At 41.3% G+C, this 14,609-nt stretch overlaps 1 protein-coding gene across 1 annotated transcript in view; it reads right to left on the bottom strand.

The window, feature by feature from the left end:
- The window catches only part of LOC124796451 (L-lactate dehydrogenase), a 321,578-nt gene that overhangs the window by 278,747 nt on the left and 28,222 nt on the right, over positions 1-14,609 (bottom strand). The window lies entirely within an intron of this gene.

Genomic DNA, 14,609 nt, shown 5'->3' with positions numbered 1-14,609 from the left:
CTGGCGAACTTTGCACGAAAAAATTGTACATCGAACTAATCACCAACCAGTTGCTTAAAAGAAATTCAATTTCTTCATCGATTTGTGGCACTTAGCTACACTTCTTCAGAACGTTATACCCAAGAAAATATTTACCACATTCCCCCATCCTACATGAAGAAAAAAGCGGAATGAGGATTGAGGCAGATGGTTGCCCACTGTTCCGTGAGAGTATTATATTGTCTTTCTTTTTTTTGCTCCAGCTGAAGCATTTTCCAGCTGGTAGTGTAATTATCATTATTCTAACTGAAACTTCTGTTAACATTGTTTCTGTGAAAATAACTTCACAACAGTGAAAAGATCAGTCATCTGCAATGATTTTAAGGCGGAAAGATTGAGTGTCCCGTTTGCGACTGTATACATGGTGTTCGCGGTATTAGTGCTGGTATTCCTTTCGATGACTAAGAACATTGTACTGTACAACACTGCGACAGTATGTACTTCCTTTACAGACTAATGATTATAACTAGTTTCAACCATCCATAAAATATCAGGTGGTAAATTATTCGAATTGTTTGCGGAAAAGTGTTAGATGCAGGAAAAAAAGCAACTAACACACTGAGGTGAGTGCATATTAAAGTATCAATGATCACGATGAAACGCGTTGGTCCATCTCCGGCTCTTACGAAAACAGTCATTCGGCTTGGTATTGATTGTTAGAATAATTCACTGTCCTCCTGAGGGATAACCTGCCAAATTCTGTGCATTTCGCACTTTAGATCGTCAAAATCCCGAGAAGAATGGAGGGTCCTGCCATAATGCTCGAAACGTTCTGGATGGTGAGAGATCCGCCGACCTTATTGGGCAAGGTAGGGTTTGGCAAGCACGAAGACGAGCAGCAGAAACTCTCGCCGTCTGCGAGAGGGCATTATTTTGCTGAAATGTAAGCCCAGGATGGCTTGCCATGAAGGGCAAGAAAACGAGCCAGAGAATTCTTTTTCTTTCTTCTTTCGCTTGTGCCGTTTTTCCCGCGGATACGCAGGGTCGGCATGCTTAATCAGACGTGGCAATGTTAGTTGATGGGGTGGCCAGATGCCCTTCCTGCCGCCACCCCATACCCCCCGGGAAGGAATTAGTGTACCCCAACTGTCTGCGACTAGTGTAATCCATGGAATAGTGCGAAACTGTTCAGATGTCTGCGAGCCGTGTAAGTGAGGTGGGACGTGGGGACCAGCCCGGTATTCACCTAGGGGGATGTGGAAACCCGCCTAAAAACCACATCCAGGCTGGCCGGCACATCGACGCTCGTCGTTAATCCGCCAGGCAGATCCGATCCGGGGCCGGCGCGCCTACCCGAGTCCAGGAAGCTATTCCGGCTAACCTAAAAACGAACCAGAGAATATCGCCGACATACCACTGTGCTTTAAGACTACTGCGGACGACAACCAAAAGGGTACTGCTGTAAAATGAAATGGCACCTCACTTGTCGCGCAGTATGGCGGGCGACAGTGAGGTTGGTATCTCGTCACTGTCTGTGGAGTCTCCGAACAGGTCTTCGCTGGTCATCGGCGTTCACTTCGAAGCGGGACTCATCTGCTCCAGTCAATGAGATTCCAGGCCGAAGACCTATCTGGAGAATCCGCGAACAGGGGTGGGATACCAGGTACCTGACTGTTGCCCGCCATAAGGCTCAATAACCAGGAGTGATAGTCTGGGGTGCCATTTCGTTTTACAGCAGTACACCTTTGGATGTCACTCCGCGGCACCCTTACAGCACAGTGGTACGTCGGCGAAGGTCTACGTCCGCTTTGCTGCCCTTCATGGCAAGCCACCCTGGGCTTACATTTCAGCAAGATATCGCTCGCCCGCACACGACGAGAGTTTCTGCTGCTTGTCTTCGTGCTTGCCATCCCTACCTTGCCCAGTAGGGTCAGCGGATCCCTCCCCAATTGAGGACAACCCTCTCGGGACTTTGACGATCTAACACAAGAATTGGAGACAATGTGGCGCGACATCCCTCAGGAGGACATCCAACAACTCTTGTCAATCAACGCCTAGTCGAATAACAGCTTTCATAAGGGCCAGAGGTAGACCAACGTATTATTGACTTGCTCAATTCGAGCGGTCTAAGGCGCTGCAGTAATGGACTGTGCTTCAATGAATTATCAAATTTTTCTTAAATTGTAATCATTTGTTTCTCTGCACATGTACATCACATCTACCGATTTCCGTCCCACTCGGATAATTCCTTCGTGGTAGCGTATTTTTTTTTTTTTTTTTGTCTTAGAACGTATTACGTGAAATTTATCATAATTTTTATTTTTATCTGGGAATGAGTGAAGAATGTGTGTACGAAAACCACAACTGCAGATTTTTTTGTGTTTCTAGTATATCGTTACAGAGTCTGACTGGGAAGATATCACTAGACGACGAAGGTGCGGATAATTCATTGACGGTAACGTCTTTTTCTGTCTTAGGTGTGTACTACGTGAAATTTATCAATCTTCTTATTTTTATCTGGGAATGAGCGAAGAATGGTGAAAAATGAGTGTACGAAGCCGCAACTGACGATTTTTTGCGTTGTTAGCATACCGATACAGAGTCTGTCTGGGAAGATATTACTAGACGAAGAAGGCGTGCTCTGTGAACGCAACGTTAACCAACAGAGGGCAAGCCAATAGCTAGAGATAATAAGAGCAGGCTCCCTTAAGAGAAGTATACGGCGGAACGAACAACGCTAAGAAGTATAAAAAATTAAAACGGTAAAGAAAGGAAAAGATGATACACATGTGTGTTTTATGTCTGTGAGAAAAAGACTTTCCTGAGTAATGAAAAATACCATATTTCTTGAATGACAAAGGTACTTTAAAAATAAAATGTGAAGAATACAAAATCTGTAGAAACAAGGAGCTTCGCCTACCATAATTAGCGAAATATAAGAACAAACTTGTATTTTAGGTCTAATATTGGTTTCGAGACTACATGTTATGTCGATTTATGTGTTAAAGTAAATTGAACCTTTATATTCAGTAGCAACTACTTATAAGCATACTGAAACCTCCTCTTCATTCTTTTTGAGTACATGTTTTACTGAATGCTCTAGTTTAACAAACAGGAATATTAATAAGAAGCAACGGGTGGGCTGCAGGTGAACGAACAAGGTAACAAGTAGTGTGGCCTTACAGAGTATGAAAAATCCGGAGCCTTGTTGGCTGTATATAGGGTACGTAGCTGCGACAGACAGACTTTGTAACAGCAGTCCAGCTGGTGTGGGCACTGATAGTCTCTGTCGATGGTGGTGCTCATACTGATGAATGAATGGAGTTTTAATTACTTATCGCGTGAGCTATGCAGCAATTCTTCTCGCGCTCTTCACGCGAAAGGAACTGGAGAAAGACCGAGTAAATGGCACAATGCGAAGCACCATCTGTCACGCGCTTCACATTGGTTTGCAGAATGTACAACTAAATGTAGGCGAAAGGTTAACAGAACTATCACTCTCTGAGAATAGAGGACACGGCAAGACCACGAACTGAGCCACCTAAGCAAGGTTTTCAGGAATAACGGCTACAGCACCCATCAAGTGAAAGAAGTGATTTCTCTGAAATATCAGAATAAGACCAGCGACGAAGAGCAGGAAAAGAAACTTGCTTTGCTGCCATTCTGTGGTTCTGTGTCGGGCAAGATAAGCCGCCTGTTGAAAAGACACAAGATCAAATCGATCTTCAGGCCTCCAACGAAAATCCGTCAATTACTGAGACCAGTTAAAGACGCTGTAGGTCTCAGAACACCTGGAGTTTACGAAATACCTTGTGAGTGTGGCCAGAAGTACATCGGACAAACAGTGCGCACTGTGGAACAACGCAGGAAAGGACATGAGAGGTATTATCGCCTACGCTATCCAGAGAAATCTGCGTTAGCTGAGCATGTGTTAGAAAACGGTCACCACATAAAATTTGACGATACCTCTGTCGTGGCTCGCACTAACGGCTTCTGGGACAGTTTAATACAGGAAGCTATTAAAATAAAAATTACCACAAACACCCTGAATAGAGACGGTGGCTTACAGCTCAGCGCTGCGTGGGATCCAGCGATCGCGCGGTTAAAGAGGGCACATCGAACGCCGACTCAAAACATGCCCATATATGGCAATGTCACGGGCACTAGTGACGTCACATCCGGCAGCTAGCGTATATAAGGGCGCACCAACAGCCCACTGGCAGTCATAACACTTGACAATGGCCAAGGAGTGCTTGGCCGAACGCTCGTGTAGTTTTAACCAATTGACGCGGTTGGAAACCCGAGAACATTTTATTCAATGTTATCGCCGCGAGACTCTGCATTCATACACGGCAAGAGCAGTTTGGAACTGGCAGACTGGGAGCCGAATGCCTCTTTCAGCCTAGTTAGGAAAGGGATCCTCTGCAGATAAAGAAAGGCGGGAGATTCTCATCACACTGTGCCGACATGCTGAATCCGATCTCTATCGTACGGTCAACATGGTGCGCCAGTAAAATTGAAACAGAACGCGTTATAAGATAGCGCACCAAAGGAAGACAGAAAAACGAAACAAATGTAAGTGACTGATGATGTTCCTATGAAAGATGTATGTATTTCGCGATAGGGTCCTCGCCATATCTGATATACAATACCAGTGCTATTTATCTACTGGTTTAGGCTTCCTGTGTGTTCCATAAAACGTTGCAGGTTAATGCCGTGTATGTTCCTTTCAATAGGCCGCTGTTGATTTCCTTTTGCATCCTTTTCCATTTGAGCCAGAGCTCCGTCGTTAATGGCCTGGACGTTAATGAACTGTTACCTGTCTTCATTCCCATTGCTAATGAATGTTCTGTTTGCAGTGCTGGCTCGTATTGCTGGGAGTAGGCGCACTGAGTCGTTTACAGTAAAGTCGTACGGCATTAACGGCTGGGAGACACCGAAGGGCAGGTTCAGCTGCCTCGTTGGAAAGGTTTTACCTGTACTCCACGCCCGCAGCCACTTTTCCGTCGCGAAGTATGAGAGCTGTGTGCGTAAGTGTGTGTATTAAGTGTTGGCAACTCTAATGTGTTTGTGTGTGTGTTTACTGTAGTGGCATGTTCGTAATGGAATGATAGCAACAAGAGTGGACGCCGTCCTTAACGGCCAAATACTGACAGAGAAAGTTTCATCCACCACCAGGATTCGAACCGGCATATTTCCGAGTCGAGGGCCTCGGCACAGGCTTGCGCTGGCGACCACGGCTGCTGACGCGGGTGTTGTTTGCAGTGTTAAACACATATTACTGCGGTCTTATTAACGCAGTCCTAATCGTGTGGAACGTAGGACGTAGTGCCCATGTGGGGGCGCTAATCGGGTCCATGTTCTCGCTGCAGCAGCCGTGGGTACTGTGCCGCCTAGCAAGTATTACACATGTGGTTTTCGAATTACCAGTTTAGTTAATCAACGCATTCTCTGACCACCTGCGCTTGCTGTGGCATTCTGTATGCTTATCGCTGTAACAAAAAAATGGCTCTGAGCACTATGCGACTTAACTTCTGAGGCAATCAGTCGCCTTGAACTTAGAAGTAATTAAACCTAACTAACCTAAGGACATCACACACATCCATGCCCGAGGCAGGATTCGAACCTGTGACCGCAGCGGTCGCTCGCTTCCAGACTGTAGCGCCTAGAACCGGACGGCCACTCCGGCCGGTCTCGCTCTAACATTTCAACTGTTTGAAAAAAAAGTCCAAAAAAACAACTGTCATTTGCTTAGCGAATGTGTCGAACTTCAGTTCTGAAAAGGAATAAATTTCCCTTTTTCTAATATTTTTTCGTCATGTGCAATTTTCACTCGGGGTTGCCGTTTAATGATAGAAATTTAAGACTTCACTTCAAGGTACGGGAAAAGCGTACTTTTCTGAACTGTAAAGCCGGATTTATAGTTGTATACTGCAAAGTACTGATTGCGGAAAAGAGAACTGTAAGAATAATACGTGGAGTTGATTCCTGGTCGTCGTGTAGGTATCTCATCAAGGAGATAGGAATTTTAACTGCACCGTCACAATACGTATATGCACTAATGAAATGCGTCATAAATAATACGTAACCGTTTCAGAAGAATAGTGATGTTTATACCTCCAGCATTACAGGAAAAATGATCTTTATTATCCATTATTAAAGCTGTCGGTGCTTCTGGAAAGAGCAAATGGCTGACAGGTAGCAAAGCAAGTCTAACCAACAATCATTTCTCCTGGACAACTAGTTCTATTGCATGCACAAATTTCTAATTAGAAATTGACAGCCTGTTTCATAAAAAAAGTTGCTTTTAAGAGCAAGACTAAAAATGTGTTCACTAGTGATGCCACTGATCATGTATACATGTTATATAATTTAAAGGAGGAGAAAGGAAAGAAAAGGGAAGGTACTGACGATATCAGCTGCATGGCGACTTAATGCAGAATCGACAACGACGAGTAAAGATGTGTGCTCCACCGGGACTCTGAACCATGGATCCCCTGCTTGCTAGGGAACTGCGTTATCCACTGCGCCACTTGGACACAGATTTTATCGCAAATGCACGGACTATTCGCATTCCCACTAGGAAATCCGATGAATCGGTATTTAAACATATATAACCGACTTCTGCCGATATATCGGTATCAGTAAGACACTGGTAAATGTATCGACACACCTGCCACTAATAATATTGGCAGCACATCGTAAACATACTACCAGTTTTAGAGCTGCATATTTATGTACCGATATTCTGTAAATCAGAAAACTAGCAGCCCGCCTATCACCCTTAGAATAAGAATTGAAAGAAAAACGTGCACGTTCAAGCTCGGTGATAACCGAATTGCACACATAGGAAATCTTTTTACTCCATTCACACCGCCACCCCGAGTGCAGTCGGAATTCATTTATGTGCCACATATACCAAATATAGTTACTTCACAAAAAGAGAAATATTGGAGGTGATGAAAGCTCAAAAAGTAGTAAGACTCATTCACACAGTGAAAATAAAATTATGTCCTACTACAATTTCAAAAGAACAACTTCAAATATTTTCTGAAAATGGTGAAAAAATATAATATAAAATAAAAATATCGGCACTCGATACTGCCCTTTTGATGTCGATATATGGGCAAAAATATCGCCGCTGTATACAGGATGGTCCATTGATAGTGACCGGGCCAAATATCTCACGAAATAAGCATCAAACGAAAAGACTACAAAGAACGAAACTCGTCTAGCTTGAAGGGGGAAACAAGATGGCGCTATGGTTGGCCCGCTAGATGGCTCTGCCATAGGTCAAACGGATGTCAACTGCCTTTTTTTTAAAAATAGGAACGCCCATTTTTATTACATATTTGTGCAGTACGTAAAGAAATGTGAATGTTTTAGTTGGACTACTTTTTTCACTTTGTGGTAGATGGAGCTGTAATAGTCACAAACGTATAAGTACGTCGTATCACGTAACATTCCGCCAGTGCGGACGGTATTTGCTTCGTGATACATTACCCGTGTTAAAATGGAACGTTTACCAATTGCGGAAAAGGTCGATATCGTGTTGATGTGTCACCATTGTGATCAAAATGGCCAACGGGCGTGTGCTATGTATGCTGCTCCGTATCCTGGCCTACATCATGCAAGTGTCCGGACCGTTCGCCGGATAGTTACGTTATTTAAGGAAACAGGAAGTTTTCAGGCACATGTGAAACGTCGACCACGACCTGCAACAAATGATGATGAGCAATTAGGTGTTTTAGCTGCTGTCACGGCTAATCCGCACATCAGTAGCAGACAAATTGCGCGAGAATCCGGAATCTCAAAAACGTCGGTGTAGATAATGCTACATCAACATCGATTGCACCTTTACCATATTTCTATGCACCAGGAATTGCATGGCGACGACTTTTAACGTCGTGTACAGTTCTGCCACTAAGCACAAGAGAAATTACGGGACGATGACAGATGTTTTGCACGTGTTCTATTTAGCGACGAAGCGTCATTCACCAACAGCGGTAACGTAAACCGGCATAATATGCACTATTGGGCAACGGAAAATCCACGATGTCTGCGACAAGTGGAAAATCGGCGACCTTGGCGGGTTAATGTATGGTGCGGCATAATGGGAGGAAGGATAATTGACCCCCATTTTATCGATGGCAATCTGAATGGTGCAGTGTATGCTGATTTCCTACATAATGTTCTACCGATGTTACTACAAGATGTTTCACTGCATGACAGAATGGCGATGTACTTCCAACATGATGGATGTCCGGCACATAGCTCGCGTGCGGTTGAAGCGGTATTGAACAGTATATTTCATGACAGGTGGATTGGTCGTCGAAGCACCATACCATGGCCCACAGGTTCACCGGATTGACGTCCACGGATTTCTTTCTGTGGGGAAAGTTGAAGGATATTTGCCATCGTGATCCACCGACAACGCCTGACAACATGCGTCAGCGCATTGTCAATGCATGTGCGAACATTACGGAGGGCGAACTTCTCGTTATTGAGAGGAATGTCGTTACACGTATTGCCAAATGCATTGAGGTTGACGGACATCATTTTGAGCATTTATTGCGTTAATGTGGTATTTACAGGTAATCACGCAGCATGCGTTCTCAGAAATGATAAGTTCACAAAGGTACACGTATCACATTGGAACAAACGAAATAGAATGTTCAAACGTACCTACGGGGGGGTGTATTTTAATATAAAAAACTTACCTGTTACCACCTGTTGGTCTAAAATTGTGAGCCATATGTTTGTGACTATTACAGCGGCATCTATCACAAAGCGCAAAAAGTGGTCCAACTAAAACATTGATATTTCTTTACGTTCTACACGAATATGTAATAAAAATGGGGATTCCTATATAAAAAAAACGCAGTTGATATGCGTTTGACCTATGGCAGCGCCATCTAGCGGGCCAACCATAGCACCATCTGGTTTCTCCCTTCAAGCTAGACAAGTTTCTTTCTTTGATTTCGTGAGATATTTGGCTCGGTCACGATCATTGGACCACCATATATATATATATATATATATATATATATATATATATATATATATATATATATATATTGAAACACGTATGTGACGTAGCAGCGATGGTGAGGCATGATAAAATCTTTGACCAGAGAGCCTTTTATCGTGGTTAGTCTGCGCTTGACCGCGCGAGTGTTGCGAGCAGTAGGCTAGTAGTAGTCGTGCAGTACAGTTGCGAGCAGTAGGCTAGTAGTCGTCGTGCAGTACTGTCTGTCGATAGCAGTAGCTCAGTTCAGTTGCGTGCAGTATGTCGGTAGTAGCGGTCGAGTGCAGTTGTGTGTGTGAGGAGTCGGCGAGCGTCGACATGGCATTCTGGTCAAGAGGCTGAATGAAGTATATTGTTAATTAAGGTAATCATCAGATAATGTAAAGTTTATTTATTGTAATTAATTTTCAACAAATGCCCCAATAATAATTTTGATTTCAAAGCAATTTTTTTACAAAAAAAAAATCATTTAATTGAACCAACGATTTCCTTCCATTTCCCTTAAAGAAAAGTTTCAGTTAAATTTAAAAAAAAAAAAAATATTATTTGCAATGCAGTTCCTCCAAGCCGTGGGCAACAATAAGAGCAGAAATTTGACAAGCAGTTTCAATGAGGTAAGAAATTAATTCTGATTTTTGCACAGGGCCAAAGACCGATATTTCGGTTTAATTGAATTTTAATTGTCACTGAAGTTTCATTAGCACTGAATTGTTTCTCATCATTTTCGTGACAGCTTATACTTTCAGTCAGATTGCGATTCTCATTTTTATTGTCATTAAATTTAATTGCTAGGGAGGTTACGCTTGGCTCCCATTACTATTAAATATTGTCATTTAAATTTCGGTGGAAAGGTTACACTTGACTCCCATTCATTTATCATTTCTGTCTTTTAAATTTTTGTGGGGAGGTTACACTTGGCGACACCCAGTCCAGGATCGTATTTCGTTGAGAGTGTTTTGAAAAACAGTCAGATATCTGCTCTTATTTGCTTAGATGTAATTAGGATTTGGCGCAACGCTTTCACTAATCTTGTGACTTTCTTTCTACAGGTCAACGGCAATTCGTTTGCTCTGTTGGATTAGTGATTGTTGCTTTTTGCATATGTGCTTAATTGTTTTGTGAATATTTGTGACTATTGCAAAAATGCGGCGAAAGACTGTGAATAGTGTGTCGCGAGGTATTATGAATGAAATTAACGACTCAAACAACTTTACCGATAGGACTTGTGACACGCAGTGTAATGATGACAATCCTGCGATCACTGACAATCAGTGCGTTCCAACCGTTAATAATGATGTAGACCTTAATGATGAACAAACGAACTCGATTGTGTCTTCTGTTGATTTGACGACAATCGATGACGCGGGGCGCCCTATTGTAATGAGCGCTGCCCAGCCTAACACAACCGGTTTACTAAATTTACGTGATGAACACACAAATTTGTCTAATGAAAATGAACAGGATACACAAAGTACGACGGATTTATTTAATTCCGAAATAATGTCTGACAGTGTACATCCGACTGACAAACCTTTTTGTGAATCTCAGAATAACCAAATGGTTACGGAAAGCGAGACAATTCCAGGTACACCACTAAACAACACGAGGAATAGAAATGATGATTTTGTGTCGAATCCAATTATGGCATTTTTGCTACAAATGAATAAACATCTTAATGAAAAACTGGACAACACTTCCAAACAACAGAACGAAAAACAAGACAAACTTAGTGAACAGGCTAAACACTTAAATGAAAAACTTGACAATAATGACGAAAATCTCAAACAACTTAGTGAACAGGTCAGACAACAGAATGAAAAATTAGATAACAATTCCAGACAGCTTAGTGAACAAATTAGAGCCGTTGCCGCGCAGTGCCATGACACTAAGGAACAGTTGCGCGTGGAAATTGAAGCTTGTTCAAAAAAAAGTAGCGAAGAAATTAGGTCTGTTGCTCAGGAATTAAGGGAAATGCAAACAGCTACAACAGAAACACTTAGAGCGGAAAGTAGTACAGTCGCTAAACAATGCTCTGAAAAGGCTACACAATTACGCGACGAGTTTAAAGCAATGACAGCAGAACTTTCGCGCACAATGGATGAAAAGATAGACGCGAAATTCGAGCAACAGAACTCTCAAATTAACGAACGTCTAAATCACCATATACAAAACAGTGATACGCGTTTCTGTAAATTTATTCAGGATCAAAACAAAGTAAAACGACAAGTAATGGAAACAATCACAGCACAGAGACAGGAAGACAAACTATAAAATAAATAAAATAAATTAAATAAATAAAATATTTAGATATTAATTATTCTATCTGTATGATGGTGATTGTGATTGCAATTGTATTTGCTTATCTGGAACGTGGACGTTTAATTATTCGGTATCAGACGCTTGACAATGGCTTTTTCGTAAAGGCAATGTTACTCGTAGTTGACCGTGAAGTAAAACTGAAATAATCGGACTTCGTAATTAAATCGTTTCCAAAGAGTGCTGCGGTAGGTGCGGACTCATAATCTAAATCTCAATATTTCAACAATTTGCCTGCCATGCCAATACGTCGTACAGAGGTGATTGTCTACTAAACATAAAAAAGTTACACAGTTAGTTAAATCAGATATATTCAATGAATAAGCCTACAGTTCATAATCCTACTTACTTTTATAAATATAAATTCTTTACAGAATCAAGTGCCTAGTGTGGTTGCAACTCGCAGTATTCTTCTATAACATGAAATATGGCGGTGTGCCAGACAATAAAAAAAAATACGTGCTTCTCGCACCACTTCAACCAGAGCTCTCCTTTTTTAACCAAACATAAGAGTAACGTAATTGTGCTTTTGTTTTATCAGCGACACAGCGCTGCAGCTGTGTGCCATAGGCTTTATTTATTTGTCACTGATCATTTATTTAATTAATATTTCGCGTTTCCGAGGAAACTCACGCTCGGCATGCAAATGTGCCTTTATATTGCCCCCTGAATTGCGAGGCGAAAGGACACACCTGCAGGCGAGCAATTCACCTAAAGGCACAAGAAAATCTAAGTTATCTACAACTATTTACATGACTTACATTACACATTATACACATTATATACAAAATTTGAATGACGCGGGTGCGCCGTAAAACTTCTTATGTTGGCAGATAGAGTGCGCGCATGCGCAGAAGCGTCTGTGTAACTTCGGGACTGCCGTTATATCGTACAGTTAGATCACGCGGCACAGTATTGCAGATCATATTGTTCGTGTGCGCGCGTTTTTCAGTCGTTGCACAAAGAAAATATTCAACCAAGATTACATATGAAGACTAGTCTATGACAGGTAACTTAGTTTTAAATTTACAATTTTTGTTATAACACAATACAACTTAGATTGTTGAATGTTCTTAGTTACATAGTATTGTTTTGAAATACTTCAAAGAAAAATGTCCGTATTTTTCAGGTGCGTTGACCTATACACATCGTGTCGTTATTACAGTTCATATTCATCCGCTGCACAATAATTTTTTACAGGTTAGTATCGTCGTGGTAAAGTTTTTTGATCACAGTAACATCGTTGTATAACAACGTGATTAATACATAAGCGTGTCCATTTTCCATTTCCATTATAGTCGTAGTGATGCAGTTGGTTGTGACTAAAAGCATTGGTTATTACAGATCAGACGTGATCCGTCGAGTAATTGGTCCACGTGCAGTTCGTTTTTTACATCCCGTGGAAGCTTGGTTGCAGAACCTCGGACGGCACACAGCTGGCGTCGATCCTTGGACAGTCCAGGTAAGAGTGTCCGTCACATTTCGAGAACATTTCATTCCCTGAAGTTCCAACCAAAATTCTTCCACCCGTCGAGTTGTTTTCTGGAGAGGCACTTTGTGTCCATTTAATACAGTTAACATCTTGAAGTTGGGTACTGTAGTAATATCACTAGATGATGCACGAATTATGCACTTCACATTTTCAGTTTTTTGCTGAATATAGCTCACCTAAATGTTCGTAGTTATTAATCAAGGAAATCGTTCATCGCGTTTACATAGATACGCTGCATAATGAATGGCATTAACAGTTTCTTTCACATAGGTTTCCGCGTAGTTGCAGAGTTAGTAATGTTCGTTAATGTCCGTGAACAGTGGTTCACTATGCAATGTCTTTTTGGCACTCGTTTTGTTCAAATTTTTACATAGTAACAGTTACACTATACATCAGTTAAAAAAATAAGTAATTATACATACACACGTCACATATTTTCTTATCATAAACATAATATAGTTGCACATAAACATGTTTACATCATCATTACATCGCTATAGGTTATTATATTGTGTCGCATTTGATTACATGAATTGCAGATATTTACATCCTCTTTAGCGGTTTTGCTGGGATATTATCGATGTTTTTTGTGATGTCATCTGAAATTAAGATAGGTTAGACACAACATTCATTACATCAGTAGGCAAGACCAGGCGTTTTCACTACTCAATAAATATTCAAAATAGTAAGAGAGAGAAAATGTTCGATTCCTCGCGTTTTGTGCGTGTGTGTAGAGTGTCTGTGTGGCCTTGACTACTGATAGATGCTTCTCGTGTTCAGAGATGTGCGTCTAATCTATTTCTCAAAGTAAAAGATCGCTTCACAGATGACGTCTGTCAGTTCGTCAGGTGTCACACCAAGTCAGTGGTACCTTCAGTAACAAATGTTCCGTGAAAAATTAATATGTCATCCACTGCTACGTAATTATAAATTTTACTTTAATATTCCGTCTTTCAGGTGGAGACGTGCGCTGAAAGAAGAGTTCTTCTGTCTTCAACTGCGTCACTGGAACCGCTGAAATGAAAATTTCTATACTACTTATTATCTGTGTTGTAACAACAGAGTTTTTCGAGTTGCTTAGCAATATTTTGATGGGTAAGACTTTGACATTATTCAGCATGAAATGCTCTAAGATCTCGGTGTGCGTATAGCCCAATAATTTTGTTAGTTCTGGGATGTTGTAACAGATACGCACCAGGATGCGGTATGTTAACAATTATATAAGGTCCTTCATATAGCAGACGCCACTTAGCGTTGCGTCGTTTGAGTGCTACAGATTTATGATGAGTACGAAGTAGTACAAGCATTCCTACCTCGAATTTTTGTTTTCTTTTTATTATGTTTCTGTGATGTTTGTTTCGTATCTGTGCGTGATGTGTCAGCGTAATCAATACTTCTTTTATTTTCTGTTCAGGTGTGATTTCCTTGTCTGACAACTTAGGTAATGGTTCTATCCACTGATCGTTCTGTTTGCAATTGAACATGATCTCGTTAGGTGTGTAATTCGTATCGTAAATATTTAAGTTATTGTGTACGTCTTCGAAAAGACTTAGGTAGGACACCCAATTAGTATGTTTTGATGAAATATAGGTCCTCATGAATCGATTTAATTCTCGGAAAAGTCTCTCAGTCGCGTTACATTGTGGACTAAACCTCGAAATAAATATACTTTTAATGTTATTGTCCTTCAAGAAATTTCTCCATTTGTACCCAGAGTAGTATGCTGCATTATCTGATAGAATTGCTTTAGGTTTTCCCACGTGCGTCAGGTAATCACTTGAGAATCTTCGTATT

The sequence above is a fragment of the Schistocerca piceifrons genome, chromosome 4, assembly GCF_021461385.2.
Source record: "Schistocerca piceifrons isolate TAMUIC-IGC-003096 chromosome 4, iqSchPice1.1, whole genome shotgun sequence".
Taxonomy (NCBI): domain Eukaryota; kingdom Metazoa; phylum Arthropoda; class Insecta; order Orthoptera; family Acrididae; genus Schistocerca; species Schistocerca piceifrons.
Note: the sequence above shows the minus strand (reverse complement) of the source record. Positions and strands in the feature narration are given on the sequence as shown.